Here is a 6,348-nt window from a genome sequence, read left to right on the forward strand (position 1 = left end):
CTTTGAGGTAGGAGCCAAAAAGGGTGTAGTTTGTGGGTGTGATCACCCGTGTGTACACCTGTGAGCATGGACGCGCTTGTTTTTTGTTTTTTTAAAAGGTTCCTTCATGTAATAATCTGCTAGAGGGTGTGGGGGGGCCACAGCCCCGTCCTCCAGGGCGTGAAGCAGGTGTGGAGGAGATCAAAACTCCAGACATCCAGAGGCCCCCAGAACACAAGAGACCAAGGAAGACCAACAGAGGGGCAGCTGCGCCACTGTCCCGGAAAGAGCTGAGGAGAGTCCCAGATGAGGGCTCACTCAGCAGCCGCGGAGCAGAAGCCAGGGGGAGTTGCAGTGACGCGCCCGTGAGCTTCGCCGGCAGCCAGCTGCGCCTGAGTGACCGAGCCCCAGGCCGAGAGGCCGGGGGCACCCCACCTCCGAAGTGGCCCGAGCGAGCCCCAGGCTCCAGGCCCCGATAAGCGGCCGCCAAGGAGTGAGCCGGTGTGTACCTGGACGCCCATCCCCGGACACAAAGAACCACCAACGCACCGATGTCTGAGGGGGTCCGCCACCGGCAGGGGAAGTGGTGGTAGGGGGAGATAGGCCTCCAAACCTTGGAGGGCCTGAGATGTCCCCAGAGAGGTGGCGCCTGACACCCAACCTGACATATAGACACAGACATACAGGCACACACAGATACAAACATCCATTCCCACCCTCATGCTCTCATATGCACTTACTCCACACTCAACCAACGTGGAGACAGACATAAAGAGACGTTGTACACACGATCACACTCCCCAAGCGTACTCTACAAACCGGGTCTAGGTGCCCCCGCCCCTGGAGGGGGGAACTGCACCCAGACCCAGGTGGTGTTTCCCTTTTCCCTGCGGTGGGGGGAGGCAGACCGCCCCGACTCCGCAGCAGCAGGAAGGCTCCACACTCCAGACCGCAGTCGGACGGCCAACTCCTCCTACTAGTCCTAGCCCCCCTGCTCCAGCAGGTCGCAGAGAACGGGGGTGAGAGAAGACTCCAAACCTCCCTCCACCCGCTCATTGTAATGTTGATGCATGTGTGTTCTAAGGTGCATTTAAAACCCAGGAGGGCTTGGAGCTACCTGCCAGAGAGCAGCAGGTAAGCGCATGGTCCCTCCTGCTAGCCCTCAATGTCTACGTGTATTTAAAATTGAGAGGTGGGCAACGATGCCAGGGGTGGGGTGTACACCCTGATGGTACTTTGGACTCCGTGTATCGTGCCCACCCCCAAGATCCTATATGTATGTGTAATGAGAGTGTGAGTAATGTGAATGTCTAAGTTGTGGGATAAAATTGAGGCAGAGGCAGCCAGAAGGGGACAGAGGGGGGGGGGGGGGGGTAGCCTCCTCTGCACCCTGGTGACATACCCCTACTCCAAGGCCCTGCATGTGTGGGTGGTTGTGGTGGAGCGGGAAGAGGGAGGCAGCTGGAGATGGGGAGGGAAGGAAGGGAGGGGCAGGTGACCCCTCCCTGGATGGGCGGGACCCCCATACTCCGCGACCCGCCAGGGAAAGGGGGCCCAGGCCCATCCAGACCGGGCCCAGTGCAGCAGCGCCGCCCGGCCCCACAGAGCCCGGGACAGTCCACCCAACCCCACCACAGAGAAAACTGCACCCACCCCACCATCCACTCATCTTCCAGACTACATAAGACAATAAACACCCAGGCTGAGATCTTCCTCCACCTCTCCTGTATCTCCCCCTCCTGCAGAGGCAGCTCCTGAGGAGAGGAAAGCTCCTGCAAGATGTGACAATCTCCCCCACCAGTTGAAGAGCCCCCCAGGTGGCTCGACGCACCGGCGGCACCCTGCTCCAGGGCTGGGCCCCCATGCACCCACCCGCCCACAACCCCGGCAACACACCAACCAGGACCCAAGCCCCCGAGGCCCGGTCCGGGTCCCAGCCCAGAGACGGAGCGCCCCCAGAACCTCACGCCCATCCCGGACCCACCCAGGGGCAGCCAGGCTACCAGGTCAGTAACCCACGTCCGTCAGCACAGACCCTCCCCTAGCCCCGCTGCACGCAGCCGCGAGGAAACAGTCACCGGAGAGCCAACAGAGCCCCTAACCGGACATGACCGCTACCCCGGGTTGAGCCCCCCAAGGAAGATGCCTCTGGGGAACCCCCCGACGCCCTAAGCCTGTCCCTACCCCCACACCAATCACAACAGTGAAGGCGGGACCAAACTATGACCCCCCACCCCCACTAGGTGATGGAGCTGATCAAAGGAGCCCAGAGCAATTGATCTGATGTGGTGGCAGAGGCTGTATCAAGACTAATGTAATCTAATAGATAATTTCTATATTGGTTAGAATTAAGATTATTTTTATTTTTCCAGTTCATGAGGACTGTTTTCTTGGCTATGCATAGGGCAGTGAAAACCATATGGGCGATATTCTTTTCTGAAGTGACATTATCTAAGCTGCCCAACAAACACACTAAGGGGGAAGTTGGAATGTTACATTTCAGACACTTCGATAAGTCTTCACATATCTCGCGCCAAAACTTCTGAACTGGTGGACAGAACCAAAGAGCGTGGATATAATTGTCCGGTGAATTGGTTTGGCAGTGTGAGCAGTTGTTGGTAGACGTAAAGCCCATCTTGAACATCCGATGACCTGTATAGTGCACTCTATGTAATATTTTGTATTGAATTAATTGAAGACTGGGATTTCTAATTAGATGAAAGGTTTTTAAGCAAATCTGAGACCAGAAGTTTAGGTCTAAGTTAACTGATAAATCCGCTTCCCATTTTGCAATAGGAAGTGATATTGATTCATCTTCTAGTAACTTCTAAGACATTCCTGCAACTTAATGATAACTTGTATCAGCGCCGGTATTGCAAAGCATCCATCACATCAACAAAGAGAGACTAGAGGCTATTTATAACAGCTCTCATACAGTCCAAATCCCTCCCCAAGGCTCAGACAACATGTGTCAAGAGAAACTTGACAAATACAGCCAGGTGCTCTCCCTGAGTGTGTGTGAACAAGAGTGTGTGTGGGAGTTAGAGAGAGAGGAAATGAATGTGGGGATTTTTTTTGTTGTTGCTCAAACCCGATATATTACTTTCTGTGTCTGGCCATCAGAGCCAAGCCCAGCAGGAGGTGTGATATGAGAACTCTCAGCCTGATGTCCAGATCCTGCCAAATCCTGGACGGATCTGCCACCTAAATGTAGCACCTAAAATCTGACAAATGTTTCCAAACGTTTGCTGAAAAGTTCAAGGTTACAACAAAGAGTATAAAGGGTTCATTGATTTAAGTTTAATCTGTTTTGTTTTTTTGTCCAGACAATGAAAGGTTTTCAAGATATCCATCCATTTCAAACATGAAACATCTCAGCAACATTTTGACTGACTGAAGCTGATTTTGTGGCAGACATTTATATACCCCTCAGCTATCTCTCTGTGCAATCATCTCAAAGGTTTTGCAAAATATATTTCCACCAGCTCTTATTTTATTGTACCTTATAGCTTTCTGAGGAGCCTTCCTCCAGAGTTAATAACCACTTATTAGAACACTGGAGCGTGTTTTCAGACATTTCTCATCTGGTTGCACTCACTAAGCACAAAAAAGTGACAAAATAAACTGCATTCAAACCCTGGCTTCCATCTCACCGCTATACAGATGGCTAATAATTATGGAATGAGGTGGGTGTGAACTGTTGGTTGCACAGAGTCACAGAAATGTTTGAAGGCTGCTCTGCGACGCCCCAAGTTGGTGCGGGAGGGGAACGCCTGACCACCTCACAAGCAGCTGTGCATATTGTTGCATTCAGGCGTAATTAGCAAAGGTTTGCATACTAATGTGCTAAATTAAGATGCTGGACATGGTGATAGGATGCTGATTAGTGCAGCCTCACAGAACCACATCCGTGGCCTTTTATTCCAATCCCCGTTTATTGTTGTAAATGATTAATGGCATTGTTTCACCACAGTTGCAAATGGTTTATTTTCTCAAGTCGTTCCTAAACAGAGGGAGGGGAGGGTGCAAAGAGTGTGAAACAGACTAAAATACAGTTGAATTTCATTCTTATAAGGAGGCCCTTGTTACTGAAACTACCTGAAGCCATATTAACAGAGAGGAATGCTTGCTAAACTCGTTCATTTGGCTTAAACACATGGAAAAAAACAAGATTTTTTATTATTTTCCCAAACATCCAAGCCCAGGCTCGGAGGCCTTCCCGTCTCATTAACTACCTCAGAGCAGAGGCTTTCTCGTGGGCTTGGAGAGGCCGACTTATCCCCTCTCTGTGTGGTTTTTGGGGAGCTGGCTCCCATACAAGCGTTCATGGCAGCGGTTCATCGTTTCTGCACATACATACACACACTGGATCCTTATTAGCAATTACAACGCCAGAGGGTCTATTTATACACATCTGCTGAGACAGAGCACTGCAGCGGTAACAGATACATCCAGCAGCACTAATCAACTCCAGCCCAATCCCTGTAAACAAGATGAGAGGGCGGATAGAGGGAAGAGAGGAATAATGTACCAGGGGAAGGAGGAGGGTGAAGGCGGGAAGACAAAAATAGGAGAGGCGGCAGGATGGAAAAAAGAAATTAAGAGGGGAAGGGTAGAAAGAAAGGGATCAAGGGGTGAAAGAGGTGTAGATGAAGACTGGGAGAGTATCTGAGAAAGCCATCAATAATCAGTAACAGAAGTAAGGACCAGATTCTTCTCACAATAGCTGTTCCAGCTATTCTCCTGCTACACAGTCTTTCAAAGGAAAACTGAACTTCTAAATTAACATATACAGCCAACAGGCTGCTTTGGGATCCTCACCGGGGATAGAGATGACCCCGATTTCCCCGATTTCTGCAAGACTCATTTTACAAACTCCCCACACCGGATTTTATTTTGCCAAAGCCAGTTCAAAAATGATAATGGGAGTGTGGAGGATTGTGATACTGTCCAACTGGAGTGTTTGCAGGTGACCACATAAAAAAATTAGTAAAATTAGGTGGCATTAATAAGGCTAATAACAAACAATAGTTTGCTGTTTATTTCACTCAAGGTCAAATTTTTCTTGACCTTCCTTGAAATGCTGGTAAAAAGAAAAAAGGCAAGAAGTCTTTTGGCTTTTTAAGTAGTGCAGCCTCTCCCCACCGTGCTGCTACTGCTGCTGCTACTGCTGCTGCTACTACGTACTACTAAAGCCATTAAAAATGCAAGAATGTCTGCTCCACATTTAGTCAACCTTTTAATACTTTTAGAGGATTTGGGAAGCTTGAAAATTGATCTTTGAAAACAGCGGCTCAATATTTTGGGAAATACGCTAATTTGTTAAATTACAATCAGGAGCTGTTTAGCATAGCTTAGCATGAAGACTGTAAACCTGGGGAAACTGCTAGCCTAGCTATGTCCAAAGCAATACTGCGACTGCAACACACCTCAAAGAAGTTAAATTAAATCATTTTAAATAACAGCAGATTTTTTTTCTAGATGAGGTAGAGGAAGAAAATGATGGGAACACCTTTCAAAAAAAAAATCCATATATTTTTTAGACTTATCAAATTTAGCATCTTAGCTGCTAGCATAGACAGGTTGTGAGTCTATCACGGGGCTTAAACAGAGAGACTTAAGTGAAAAACAATGAAGATTAACAATACATTAAAAGTGTTGAAATAGCCTTTTCGTTGTGGAAATGAAGCTAGCTTCCTCACTTATACACCAAATGGAGTTTGAAGCAGGGGACTTCCTGTTGTGGTGCATGTTTGAAGTTGAAGGCCTCAGTTTTTATGCTGAGCTATACAAACTGACTGCTGGCTGTAGCTGGACAAATATGAAAGTGGTATTTTCCATCTGTTTACACAGAGATTAGTTGTAAGCAGTTCAATCAAAGGTTATTTCCAAATCTCATATTGCTGTGGTTAAATAATCAGAGGCCTAAAGGGCTCGATAATTATCTTAGCTCCTTTGAGCTCCTTTTGCAGGATGGTTTTTTCTCCTATGATTTAAACAATAGTCATTTTTAGCCATCTTTGCAGTATCATATTTAAACTTGGAAGCAATTAGGAAAATTGCTTTGTTGAAAATTGCTAACCTTGACTGAATTACTGCCATTAGAGCAAGAGAAATCCCTCTTTCTAACGGAGGGGAAAAAGTGAACAACTCTTTTAAACTCCTAACAGTTATTACTAATTACCTGCGAGGGTCAGTTTTTAAGTGAGTGAAAAGTATACAGTTGATTTCCTGTTCTAATTTTTTGTCTTTTAAAAAATCCCACTAACAGGTTTAGCAGCTGATGGCCGGCTGGACATTCTACCACGTGTTCACAGGCCGGTGCGGGTGTAAGGAACATTTTCACAAACACACCTTCTAATTTCTTAG

The sequence above is a fragment of the Rhamphochromis longiceps genome, linkage group LG19, assembly GCF_057381845.1.
Source record: "Rhamphochromis longiceps isolate RC_006_pf linkage group LG19, R_longiceps_female_GT1.1, whole genome shotgun sequence".
Classification (NCBI taxonomy): domain Eukaryota; kingdom Metazoa; phylum Chordata; class Actinopteri; order Cichliformes; family Cichlidae; genus Rhamphochromis; species Rhamphochromis longiceps.